Source organism: Chiloscyllium plagiosum, unplaced genomic scaffold, assembly GCF_037043375.1.
Source record: "Chiloscyllium plagiosum isolate Xiang-an unplaced genomic scaffold, Cpla_swu_hap1 HiC_scaffold_7, whole genome shotgun sequence".
NCBI classification, from domain to species: Eukaryota; Metazoa; Chordata; class Chondrichthyes; order Orectolobiformes; family Hemiscylliidae; genus Chiloscyllium; species Chiloscyllium plagiosum.
In genome coordinates this window covers 24,713,244-24,727,817 of record NW_028270145.1, presented here as the reverse complement: position 1 = coordinate 24,727,817, position 14,574 = coordinate 24,713,244, and the positions used below count along the sequence as shown (strand labels likewise).

The window sequence follows — 14,574 nt, the reverse complement described above, 5'->3', positions numbered from 1 at the left end:
GAGGTGACAGTTAACCCTGTGCTGACTCTTTCACAGTACCAGTTCCTTCATTCTGTGAGAGACAGAGCAACTGCACTCTCACTCTACCCAAAACCAGCTCAGCTACAAATAAAAGGGAGATTCACCTTCAAACACATTTCTCCATATATTGAGACCTCTTAACAAAAAGCAGTTTCATTTGAAACAGCGTTTTTTATTTCAAAAGCTTCTCCACCTTTCCCATGCATAATAATAATCATATACACAAATCATTACTTCCTGCATGTTTTACATCAAAAACTGTCTGCAGAAGGATGAATTAAATCGTGAGTACTCGCCAGTGTGTATTTGTATAAAATTTTTGCACACACATACAGACCAGTTTGAATCTGACTTCTCGGGGTTACAACAGGGGGAATATTAGTGAGAGCTAATCACAGTAACATTTTTGTCATATATTGTAGGTTTAGCCATTCACCTTCCAAAAAGAGTTAGGACAAATATCTTCAGCATTAATTTAGGATGATGAAAGCCACCTGCAAGAATGCAGCAATACTAGGATTGTTATTGAACCGGGGAGGGGGGGGGTCAGTAAATTTTCCAACACACACCACAAATCAGGATCACCTTATGGTTTTGCTTAAATGTGTTCAAAAAAGTCACACAGATCACCACTTCAAAACAATTTGCAATTCCAAACATTCTGCATGATTTTAACTGTTGTCAAGCTACAGCCCAAATCTTATGATTACAGGTCGAATCCTCTAACTCAACTAAAGTCACTGAAGTGACTTGAAACAATGACCAACGTTGGTCATGTACATACAAGATTGTTCCACGAATCCAACAACAATGGTATAGATGGCCAACAGTACAACAACTTGGCCTGGGTGCACTGTATTGATATTTGTGACATGAATTTACTTGGAGCTTTCAAAATTAACATAAAATCAACAACTCCAGGTAAGCAGATCAGCTGGAATGTCAAAGCAACAGCAATGTTTACCTCCTGCCCCCATTGACTGTGCTTAGCCATTCTTGCACAACTGCCAGTGTGTATCTCTCTCCCAGCTCTCAAAATCTCCAGAGTGCTCATCTACTCACAAACCCTGTTGAGTTCTCAGCTCTTCCTGCACCCAATCTCCCAATTCACCTTCCAGAATCTCTGCTCGTCTCTAACCAAAATTGAAGAATCACTACAGTCAAAGAGTGACAGGTGAAGGGCTTTTCATATTTTTCTTGAAACAGATGAGATGAAACATCATCAGGGATGGCAGAGGGCAGTGGAGTGAATGCCATCAAGGATTATAGAGTGAAAGTGAACACTGTTAGGGGGTGACAGAAGGGGAATTAACACACTTAGGGGTAAGGTGGGAGAACTAAACATTGTCAAGGGGTGTTGGTTGTTAGCACTGTCAGTGGGGTCAGGTGATGCAATTTTAGAAATTAACACCTTTATTTAAAAATAAATGGAAGTCAACAAATTCAACAGATAGGTTTAAGGTGCAAGCTTCAGTTCATGATGAATACAGATGGAATGGATGCACTGGAATTATATCTGAGAACTTGTTTCACCACAGTGTTCATCCCTTCTTCCCACCCGGATCTGGCATCAGAGACGCAATGGTTCTGGCAATAAATTGACAATGGTGCCACATGCACCCTCACCTATAATGAATGGAAAGCCTGGGAATTTTTGAGCACAGAAATGAGACAAAAGTAACTTCAAAACAAATTTCAGTATCCATGTTTTGCCTTGATCTAAACTACTAACGTTATTGAATTGGATGAATTTTCTTCATTTTAAAGCTAATTTTAATTGCATCTCTTGCTTTTTGTCCTTCCCTACTGATCCTTATCACTTGCACTCTATTGGTCCCATACTTCAATGATACTTTGTTCTCATTGCATGCAATTTTCAATTTCTGAGAAGCTCAGCAGAAGACTAAGGTCCAGACTTAAACATGGGTTAAGCCCTAGTAGCTCAAAGTGGTGCAGTCCGTATTTTAACTTTGACAAAAGCAAGTAAATGAAACTGAAAGATCTGTCCTTTAGTATCTAATGACCATCTCAAATACATTCATTGCCAACAATTGGTTCTCTCCTTAGCCTTAAATATGCTTATTGTTGTGGCAGCAACCGCAGGAAAAACAGGACAGCTGTCTCAGCCCTGCGAGAATCCAAAAGTTTACCCACACCAAGGGGATACAGGGACACCGCCAGTGACAAGACGATGGGTGAACGGACATTGGATCTCTTGGTAATTCAATAAATCTTAAATAGATTTTAAAATTGCCAGCATTAACGTGCACAATGTTAAATCCACTACACGATATGTTTCCACTTCAGTCTAACTGGCTAATATCAAAACAGACCTCTTGTTTTCTGCATGAGTGTAAGATCGCCCATCTCAGCAGCTACAGGAAATGGTTGACCTAGTGAGCCCAGAGGCCTTCAATTTGGTTATGGTGCAACGATTGCCATTCCTCTGGCCTGAGTATTTTGCGTAGGAGGCAACTTCACCATCTCTGATGTAATGGAGGTGATGGGTGGGCACCTCCTCGGAGGAGACGTTATGTACAGAAACGATCCCCTGAGACTAATGAATGTGGTAAAGAGTGGGCGACTGGCTGTCATTTACCAGCTCCCACTGTTGCTGGCAATGTACAGTTCGGCCATTTTGGCCGGAGACTTGAACTGCATCATCGATGTGGGTGGACGAGCCGGAGGGGCTGACAGCAAACCGGATGTCATTTCCAGATTCCTGATGGAAACAGTTCAGAGTCACTGAGCCGCACAATGTCTTCAGCCCCCTTGCACTAAGATTGGATTGCTCTACATCAACATTGTTAGGGAAGTCTCAGTTGATGGGTGGGAATCGGAAAGCTTCCCAATCAGATCCAGAGGTTCGGCAGGGTTGCCCATTCTTGCCTGCCTTGTTTGTGTGCTGTATAGAGCCTTTAGTTGAGTCTATCAGGAAGGCTGTGAGCCTGCCTGATAGAGGGATGACTATTCCAGGCTGAGCGATCCTTTGATCATCAGGTCAGATTATCTGAAGATGCTGGGAATGTGGTTTAGAGTGTGTGCTAAAACTTGGGACAGCATAGCACCAAGGTAAGGCAGAAACTGAGCAGATGGGAACACCTCGCCCTCTCCATTGCAGGTAGAAACCTGGTCATCAGGTGTAAGATACTCACTGCTGTTGTATGTGGCATTGGTCTGGTCTACTCCCCAAGCCTGTGCCACTGCAGTCACCCAAGTCACTTGGAGATCAAAGATGGACCATGTCTCAACGAACACCATGAATAAAGCCATATAAAACTGTTTCCGATGCCATCCCCAACTTGATGGCCACCTTATTGTGTGGCTGCATCAAGCTGTGCATCAACCCTTGACATGCAAACACTAAGTATTATCATATACTGAAATTCTACTTGTCCCTAGTGTTGTGAACTAATAGCAAGGAAAGATATGGAATTAGCTCTTTCTAGTTATGCTCAAAAAATATTTGCTCTTTTCCAAGAACAGGAAAATCTCAATAATTTCTGCCCTAACATGTGAATTTTGCAAATCACTTCAAGGTAAAGCACCTTGAATGTCTTTAGAATTTCTTGTGGATACTCTTCAAAAGATCATCCATCATTGAATCTAGAAAATAGAAAATTGCAGTGCAGAAAGAGGGTAAAAACTATGTACATACGAGGAAAGTCATTCCCTGGAACAGGGTTTTACCAAAGGAACTGCAGACTGGGCTGAAAATACATGTCTGCTTACAGAATTATTTGAACTACAGAATATCTGGATAAGGAGGCCTACGTAACATTCTAAGGAACAGATGCTCAAAACACTCTGAACAACATCGGGAAATCTTGCCAGATAACCAACAGTGATGATCACATTTACATCCATTTTGAAATTCCGAAAGCAATTTAAGTTTAATAATGTAAATTCAAGAGGTGTTGACCAACTCAAAAACTCAACATTTCAAAAAAGGTAGGAAATTTAACTCAAGATGCATAATATTCTGGTGGTTGTATTTTATCAATGTCACATTGATAAACCAGGAACAATGGTGGCTAAAGCACAAGTTCATGTATTCAGAACGGACAGATTTGACTGTCAAGAATCATTGATCCAATTATGATAATTTGCTCCATGATTTATAAAAATCCCTACAGAAAGTATTCAAATTTTTGCGCTCGATCCAGCAACCAACCTTATCATTGCTAATCTGTTTTACAACTTACCTCACTCCAAAACCCTAAACAGCCTTGCCTAGCAAAAGAAAATCCACCAAATATGCCCCTGGGAAACATTACAGACCTGAAATGTTAACTCTGTTTCTCCCTGAATACATATTACCAAATCTGCTTAATATTTCAATCATTTTCCATTCCATTTCTGATTTCCAGCATCCACAGCATTTTGCTTCTGGAAAAATTTCATTCTTGAAATTCTGGATTGATCCCGAGTCTCTGCAGCTTTTTTCATACTTTCACTGAGTGAAGGACGACATTCTGACATCACCCCAAAACAGCCCACTCTGAACAATGTGCTTCTTTGTTTGTGAGCAGAATGTTTCTGATTTCTTCAACATTAGACTATGTAAAACTGAAAGGGAGAGAGAGAGAGAGAGAGAGAGAGAGAGAGAGAGAGAGAGAGAGAGAGAGAGAGATAGAGAGAGAAAGAGAGAAAGAAAGAGAGAGAGGGAGAGAGAATTACATGATTTGGAGATGCCGGTGTTGGACTGGGGTGTACAAAGTTAAAAATCACACAACACCAGGTTATAGTCCAACAGGTTTAATTGCAATTAAACCTGTTGGACTATAACCTGGTGTTGTGTGATTTTTAACTGAGAATTACAAATTACATCAATAACACTGACTGCAGTAGACGTGAAGGAAACTAAACCTAACCATGACCCCAGCTGCAGGGACTGTCAGTGTCTGCTGATAACAGTTATTAGAACTCACCAAAGTAAAATACTGCATGTCTTAAGGAAAGTCTCTCTTTTAAAGCAAACCATTCATACAGGTCAAATAATATCAAACACAGCTGACATAACAAATACTCTAATGCTGTTTTATTCAAACACATTTGCAATGGAAAGCTTGACAGTACAAGTGAACAGCACTCTTTAATTGCTTAACTTTGTATGTCACCAACTATGGAATCTGAAAACAGTGCAGTAGTTGATTCGTTGCACAACAATTTATTCTGAGAATAATGTTCTTGAGAATCAGACCCAGAATCAGTGATTGAAGTAGATTGCTCATCCTTGCGCCTGAATGTACAGCAGATTTGCCTCAAACTAACAGACTTGTATTTCAGTGAACAGTCCTGAAAGTGAAATATACCGTATATGAAATCTGCTAACAAGTGGTGTCCACATCTCAGGTTTTCATGAGTTAAAAGTGTTTATGTACCAGTTGAGTGCATATGCGTTTCTGTTCAAAATCTATTGTCACATTACACCATGCCAATTTCACCTGAAAGTCAAGGTTCACTAATGATGGATTTTATTATAAGCTATATTTCATCCAATCCAATGACACAGTTTTTGCATCACTAAGGAATGGCACATTATGATAAATGTTTTTTCAGAATGGGATGCAATTCTTAAATGCCCATGCTCTTCAAGTTTCAGTGTCACTTATGCCCTTTCACTTCACATTCCATCCATCAGCTTTGCCCTAAATGTTGCGTTACAAACAATGAATCCAGCATCACGCTCAGTTATTGGGTGGGTGGGGGAAGAGAAGAGAGAGAGAGAGAGAGAGAGAGATCAACCTTCTGAGCATGCACGGACAGAAATTCAAAGTTCCTATCTGAATGACAATCTTGCACCAACAACTGTACCTTGCTAATAGCATGGAGTTCTGATACTCACCCCATTGTTATCCATAAAACAAGGCACGACAAAGTTAAACTGATGCATTCATTCAGGTGTATGTGAACTTCAAATGGCACCATTAGCAATAATTACTCACTGTCCAATAACCAACCTGGGTCTGAAAAGTTACTTTGCTTTTTACAATTAGGCAGTCTCAATCCTTTAGAATTTATTTAGTTCTGAGGATTTTTAAAAATATAATACTTTTTTTTATATTTTCTGCCTTTAACTCTCTTACTCCTGTATTTATTTAGCAATGTTTCACTTCCTCTAGGTCCATTTCTGACTCACCCTTTCACTTCCTCAACATCTGTTTCCATTTCTGCAGATAGGCTGGTCAGCAATATCCACAACAAACCCACCAACTCCCACCTTGACTACACATCCCCACACACTGCTCGATTCTCCCAGTTCCTCTGTCTCCATCACATCTGTTCTGAGAATGACAAAATCCATAAGAGGGTCTTTGAAATGTCCACCTTCTTCGTCAACCGAGGATTTCCCACCACCGTGGCTGTCAAGCCCCTCAGCTGGTTCTGACCCACCCCCTGCATTTTGGCCCTCAGCCCCTCTCTTCCTCCACCTAACATCCCATCAGCATCCACATCCAGAGGATTATTAGCCAACATTTCTGCCACCTCCACTGAGGCTCCATCAACAAAATAATATTCCCCTCCCCTGCCATGACAGCCTTCCAGAGGGACCATTCTGTCTCGTGACACCCTGGTTCACTTCTCCTTCGCTCCTAACATGTCGCCACAGCCCCATGGAACATCCCCCCTCCAACTGCAGGAGGTACAACACCTGCCCATTGACTTCCTCCCTCCTCAGTATCCAAAAGCCCAAATACCCTCTCCAAATGAAACAGCACTTCACTCAATGAAAATGGGAAGACTTCAAAAATGAGATAACGAGAGTCCAGAGACTGGTAGGTGTAAGGGTGAAAGGCAAGAGTGGTATGTGTAGGGAATGCTGGAGGACTAGAGAAATTGAGGTTTCAGTCAAGAAAAAGAAAGCAGCATATGTCAAGTATAGACAGCAGAGATTGAGTGAATCCGTAGAAGAGTACAAAGGCAGGAGGAGGATACATAAAAGGGAAATCAGGAGGGCAAAAAGACGACATGAGATAGCTTTGACAAACAGGGTTAAGGAGAATCCAAAGGAGTCTATAAATATATTAAGGACAAAAAGGTAACTAGTGAGAGATTAGGGCCCCTCAAAGATCAATAAGGCAGCCTATGTGGAACCGCAGCAGATGGCAGAGATACTAAATGACCTATGCATTACCACCCACTTCACCTTCAACAATAAAGCCTACTGACAAACCAATAGAACACCCATGGGATCTCTGATACCGGGGTTCTTAGCAGAGGCAGTAATGCAGAGACTCGAACAAACAGCTCTGCCAAACATTCAACCCAAACTTTGGATCCGCTACGTGGATGACACCTTTGTCATCACTGAACGAAACAAATTAGAGGAAACCTTCAAGACCATCAATAATACCCTTATTGGCATAAAATTCACTAGAGGAGGAAAACAAACTGCCATTCCAAGATGTCCTAGTACAGCGAACAGCCAATGGGGAACCTTAAACCAGTATCTTCAGGAAAACAACATATACTGACCAAATACTGAACTACAGATGTAATCATCCCAACACCCACAAACGAAGCTGCATTAGAACATTATTTCAACAAGCCGCCACACACTGCAGCACAAAGGAACTATTCAGAGCAGAGGAAAATCACTTCCAGTGTATTCAAAAAGAACGGGTACCGAATGAACATAATCCGCTGATTTCTCAGCAACAAACCCTAACAAGCAGACAAAACACATCCAGAAACCTTAGCCACTCTCCCCTACATTAAAGACATCTCAGAAATGACTGCCAGACTACTCAGACCTCTTACCATCATGGCAGCCTGCAAACCCACCAACACATTAAAACAGCAGCTAATGAACTTGAAACGCCCTATATACAGGCAACAAGCAAAACTAATGTCATGTACAAAATACCTTGCAAGATGCCATATTGGATTTGGTACTGGGTAATGAACTGGATATATTTCCCTCCCCTCCCCTATCAGCGTTCCGAAAAGACCACTCCCTCCGTGACTCCCTTGTCAGGTCCACACCCCTCACCAATCCAACCTCCACTCCCGGCACCTTCCCCTGCAACCGCAAGAAATGCAAAACTTGCGTCCACACCTCCCCCCTTATTTCCCTCCAAGGCCCCAAGTGATCCTTCCATATCCGCCACAAATTCACCTGCACATCCACACACATCATTTACTGCATCCGCTGCACCCGATGTGGCCTCCTCTGTATTGGGGAGACAGGCCGCCTACTTGCGGAACGTTTCAGAGAACACCTCTGGGACACCCGGACCAGCCAACCCAACCACCCTGTGGCTCAACACTTCAATTCCCCCTCCCACTCCACCAAGGACATGCAGGTCCTTGGACTCCTCCATCGCCAGACCATAGCAACACGACGGCTGGAGGAACAGCGCCTCATCTTCTGCCTAGGAACCCTCCAACCACAAGGGATGAACTCAGATTTCCCCAGTTTCCTCATTTCCCCTCCCCCCATCTTGTCTCAGACCTAACCCTCGAACTCAGCACCACCTTCCTAACCTGCAATCTTCTTCCTGACCTCTCCGCGCCCAACCCCACTCCGGCCTATCACCCTCACCCTAATCTCCTTCCACCTATCGCATTTCCAACGCCCTTGCCCCAAGACCCTCCTCCCTACCTTTTAGCTTAGCCTGCTTGGCACACTCTCCTTGTTCCTGAAGAAGGGCTCATGCCCGAAACGTCGATTCTCCTGCTCCTTGGATGTTGCCTGACCTGCTACACTTTTCCAGCAACACATTTTCAGCTAATGAACCCAGCCAGGTATTAAATTTGGAGGTAGGTGAGCACTTTGGCGATTGTGACCATAATTCGATTATGTTTACAACAGCAATAAGTATAAACCACAGGAAAAGAGGTATAACTGGGGGAAGATAGTTATGATGCAATTAGGCAAGATTTAAGATGCATAGGATTGGGAAGGAAGCTGCAGGGGATGGACACTCTTGAAATGCGGAGCTTATTCAAGGAAAAGCTACTGCAGGTCCTCTAAGTATATACCTATCAGGCAGGGAGGTAGTTGTCAAGAGAGGGAACCATGGTTTACTACTGAATTTGAAATTCTTGTCAAGAGGAAGAGGAAGGCTTACTGAGGATGAGGCATGAAAGCTCAGTTAGGGGGCTTGAGGGCTATAAGTTAGCCAGAAAAGATCTAAAGAGAAGGCTAAGAGGAGCCAGGAGGGGACATGAGAAGTTGTTAGGGGATAGGATCAAGGAAAACCCCAAGGCCTTCTGTAGATATATCAGGAATAAAATAATGATGACAATAAGAATAGGGCCAAAGATAGTAGTGGAAAGTTGTGTGTGGAATCTGAGGACATAGGGGAAGCGCTAAATGAATATTTTTCATCAGTATTCATGTTGTTAATGAGAATACGGAGACCCAGGCTACAAGATTGAATGGGATGGGGGGTTGACAAAGAGGAGGTTTTAGAAATTTTGGAAAATCTGAAAATAGTTAAGGCCCTGGGGCTGGATGGGATTTTTCCTCGGATTCTCTGGGAAGCCAGGCAGGAATTTACTGAGCTTTTGGCTTTGATCATTAGGTCATCATTGTCAACAGGAACAGTGCCAGAAGACTGGAGGATAGCAAATGCTGTTCTCTCCTTTAAGGAGGGAAGCTGAGGCAACCCTGGTAATTATAGGTCAGTGAGCCCTACTTCGGTTGTGGGTAAGGTGTTGGAAAAGTTTATGAGATAGGATTTATAATCATCTGGAGAGGGATAATTTGATTAGGGATAGTCAACATTGTTTTGTGTGAGGTTTGCGTGCAAACCTTATGGAGTTCTTAGAGAAGGTGATAAAACAAATGGATGAAAGGTGGTTGATGTGGTGAATATGGAGCTGAAAAATGTGTTGCTGGAAAAGGTCAGGCAGCATCCAAGAAGCAGGAGAATCGACGTTTCGGGCATAAGGCCTTCTTCAGGAATGAGCTCCATGGTGAATATGGACTTCAGTAAGGTACTTGATAAGGTTCCACAAGGTAGGATATTGCACAAAATAAAGAGTTTCAGGATTGAAGGCGATTTCGCAGTTTGGATCAGAAATTGGCGAGCTGAAAGAAGACAGAGGTGGTGGTTGATAGGAAATGTTCATCCTGGAGCTCAGTTACCAGTGGTGTGCCGCAAGTATCTGTTCTGGGGCCACTACTGTTTGTAATTTTTTAAATGATCTGAAGGTAGGCTTAGAAGGATGGGTTAGTAAATTTGCAGATGACACTAAGGTAGGCAGAGTTGTGGACAGTGCCAAAGGATATTATAGATTACAGAGGGACATAGATATGATGTAGATTAGATTACTTACAGTGTGGAAACAGGCCCTTCGGTCCAACAAGTCCACCCCGACCCTCCGAAGAGCAACTCTCCTCGACCATTCCCCTACATTTACCCCTTTGCCTAACACTACGTGCAATTTAGCATGGCCAATTCACCTAACCTGCACATTTGTGTGTTGTGGGAGGAAACCGGAGCAGCCGGAAGAAAGCCACACAGACATGGGGAGAATATACAAACTCCACACAGACAGTTGCTTGAGGCGGGAATTGAACCCAGGTCTCTGGTGCTGTGAGGCAGCAGTGCTCACCACTATGCCGCCCCCATAGAGCTGGGCTGAGAAGCAGCAAATGGAGTATAATGCAGAAAAGTGTGAGATAGTTCACTTTGGAAGAAGTGACAAAAATGCAGAGTGCTGGGCTAATGGTAAAATTCTTGGCAGTATAGATGAAGAGAAATCTCAGTGTCCAGGTGCACAAATTCCTGAATGTTGCCACCCAGGTTGATAGGGTTGTTAAGAAGGCATATGGTGCGTTGGCATTTATTGGAAGAGGGATTGAGTTTCAGAGCCACGAGGTCATGCTTCAGCTGTACAAGACACTGGGAAGGGCGCAGCTGCAGTATTGTGTGCAGTTCTGATCACCACATTCCAGAAAGGATGTGGAAGCTTTGGAAAGAGTTCAGAAGAGATTTACGAGAAGGTTGCCTGGTATAGAAGGAACATATTATGAGGAAAGGCTGAGGGAACTGACGCTGTTTTCTTTGGAGAGAAGAAAGTTGAGAGGTGACCGAATCGAAACATATCAGATAATCAGGGGGTTAGATAGGGTGGACAGCAAGAGCCCTTTTCCTCGGATGGTGAAGGCTGACACAAGGGGACACAGCTTTAAATTGAGAGGTGATAGAAATAGGACAGATATCAAGGGTCGTGTCTTTACTCAGAGTTGTAGGGGCATGGAACAGCCTACCTGCCTGTAGACTCGCCGCCGTTAAGGGCATTTAAATGGGCATTGAACATATATTTGGATAATAATGGAACGGTGTAGGTGAGATGGGCATCAGATTAATTTTGCAAGTCTACGCAACAGAGGGCTGAAGGGCCTGTACTGCGCCGTAACGTTCTATGTTCTAAAGAGGAAGTGGAGGAGGCTGGTAGAATAACAACATCTGAAAGGCATCTGGATGGGTTGAATAGGAAGGGTTTAGAAGGATATGGGCCAAGTGCCGGCAAATGGGACGAGATTAGGTTAGGATATCTGGTCAGTATGGATGAGTTGGACTGAAGGGTCTGTTTCCGTGCTTTACAGTTCTATGACTCTAAGTCTATTGCATTCGCTGTTCACAATGTGATCGCCTCTGCACTGGGGAAATGAATCGCAAACAGAGTGACCACTTTGCAGAACCTATGTTCTGTCAGCAAATATTACCAAGCTTCCAGTTGCTTGCCACTTCAACACACCACCTTGTTCCCTTGACAACAGCTCTGCCTCAGGCTTTCTGTAGTGCTCCAGCAAAATTCAATGCAAGCTGGAAGAACAGCACCTCATTTTTGTTTGGGAACTCAATAGCCTTCTGCCGCAATTGAGTTCAACAGTTATAGAACTTGAGCACTCCCATGTCCTTATCCCAATCCATACATACCAGGCCTCGTCATCACATGGGTCAACTACCACACACAACCTACTGTCAGCTGCCAGTAGTCCCCAGTAGCAGCTTTTCATTCTTTACCCGCTCCTTTATCTATCCAACATGCTTTCTCTCTCTCTTTGGGCTTTTTACTCCCACCACCTTTTCCCCACCCTATCTACTGCATATAAAGCATCCTTTTGCTAGCTATCAGTTTTGAAAGGTCACTGGACCTGAAATTTTAACTCTGATTTCTCACCACAGATGCTGCCAGACATGCTGTGCTTTTCCAGCAACTTGTTTTTGTTTCTGATTTCCAGCATCCACAGTTCTTGATTTTTCTGTTTCAGCATTTCATTTTCTCTACAGGGTTCAAATGTCGTTTATTATTTCTGTTTAAATCATGTATAGGTGAGGATGCGTCAATCCGATTGGTTGGAGTTTCTTGTCCCTCTCATAACCCAAACAGAATCAGACACCTGATGACACCAAACGCAAAAACTCCTCAAGCAGCCACCAGTATAATGAACAACAAGAGCATTTCTTCATTTCCAAATGCAAAGGAATTCTTGTTCCAATGAACAGTTCTCCATTTCCAAGATTTTCACCCCAAGTAAGGCACTCAGCATTAGAATATCCGAGCAGCATCAACACACAATTCCTTGCAAGAAATCAGTTCAGAACAGCCCAAATCCTTAGAATCACCATCTATGGATTTCAAATCAAAGTAATTTTTGAGCTGGAGATCAAATGCTGGCTCACGTGTACCTTGTTTCTTTGCATGTCTTTCACTGTAAATCCAAAAAATTTGAGACCCGTGAACAAAATAAGATAACAAACTAAGATTAGGAGCATAGGAAACACAGGTATGGCCATTCAATGAAGTCATGGCTAATCTTCTGCCTTCGGCCTATATCCCTTAATACCTTTGCGAAACTAAAAATTACCTATTTCAGATTTAAAATTAGCAACTTATCCAGTATCTCTGGAAGACTGGTCTAAACATTTACACCCTTTGTGTGTCTAAGTGCTTCCTAACATGTCTCCATAACAGTCTGGCCCTAATTCTCAAACGATATAGTCCTAGAATCCCCAACCACTGTAAATAGCTTGTCTTTACTTTCTCTGTCATTTCCTGTTAATATCATGAAGACTTTCATCAGATCACTCATTCATTTTCTAAATTCTGGAGACAACAGGCCTAACATGTGTAATCTCTCCTGATACCTGGACTTCAGAGATTAAGTTATCATTGTTGTCAACCTCCATTGTACTTCCTCCAAGGCTAATATATCCCTCCTTCATAAGATGCCCAGATCATAAAATGCACAGTAGTCTTAGTGAGGTCGAACCAGGGTTTGTATAACTGCAGCATTTACTTCTGCGTTGTTGTACTCCAGATCCTCTCGATATGAAGGCCAGCATTCCATGAGCTTTCTTGATTATTTTCTGTACCTGTTCATGACATTTTCAAGATCCATCCACTGAACCCCAAAGTCACTTCAGCCATCCAATCTATTTAACTACCTACCATTTAGAAAATACACTGATGTATCTTTTTTGATCAAAAAAAATCCACTTACTTACATTGAACTCCATCTGCCACAGCTTTGCCCAACTTAGTCTATCAATATCTCTTTGTTATTTTAGGCTATCTACACTATTTCCAATTTCACTGAAATTTGTAATCAGCAAATTTGTAAGTATGACTTTCAATGCCATTATCCAAGTTGCTTATAAATAATGTGAATAATTGAACCCAACCACAGGTCCCTGTGGGACAAAGCTGATCACATCCTGTCAATTTGAGAACCCACTCATTATCCGAACCTACTGTCACCTGCCACTCAACTAATTTCCCAACCATGCCAGTAACTTGACCTCAAGTTTATATTCATTCTCTGTAGGTTTCTACTTTAGTTAACAGTCTCTCATGTGGGACTTCTTCAAAGAGCCTCTGGAACTACATTACATGCAAACAACATCCATACACATTCCCCTGTCCACCACCTTAGTCATCTCTTCAAAAAAATATTTTATGAGGTTTGTCAGGCATGACCTGTCATGTGTGGTTAACTGAAAATTTTCAAGGTGTTCGGTTGCCCTTTCCTCGATTATAGATTCCAATAACTGATCATAGCTGAGGATAAAGATTGTAGCAAAGAATGCTTGGGCCTCGGTATTCATAATATGTATCAACAATTTAGATGAGGGAACCAAGTGCCAAATTTCTAAACATGAGGCAGGATTAAATGGTGAGGCTGACATAAACAGGTTCAAGGATTTAGACAAGTTGCGTAGGGGTAAATACATGACAGATGCAGCTTAACCTGGAGAAGTGTGGGGTTGTCTGCATTTTTTGCTAAAATGGAATAGCAGAGTATTACTTAGATACCGACAGACTGAGAAATGTTAAAGTACAAACATTGTTGTACACCAGGAACTAAAAACAAGTATGCAGGCACAGCAAACAAGCAATTAGGAAGTAAATGGCATCTTGGCCGTCACGACGAGAGGGATTAAGTACATTAAAAAGTAAGTCTTACTGCAGCTGCATAAGAACTTGGTGCGATCACACATGGAGTATCGTGTGCACTTTTAGTCTCCTTACCCAAGGAACAATGCACTTATAAAGAGCGAATGTACTGATGATTGAGAAGACGGTAGG

The 14,574-nt window shown here is 42.5% G+C and overlaps 1 protein-coding gene across 4 annotated transcripts in view; it reads right to left on the bottom strand.

The window, feature by feature from the left end:
• The window catches only part of LOC122551398 (double-stranded RNA-specific editase 1-like), a 322,044-nt gene that overhangs the window by 199,386 nt on the left and 108,084 nt on the right, over window positions 1–14,574 (bottom strand). The window lies entirely within an intron of this gene.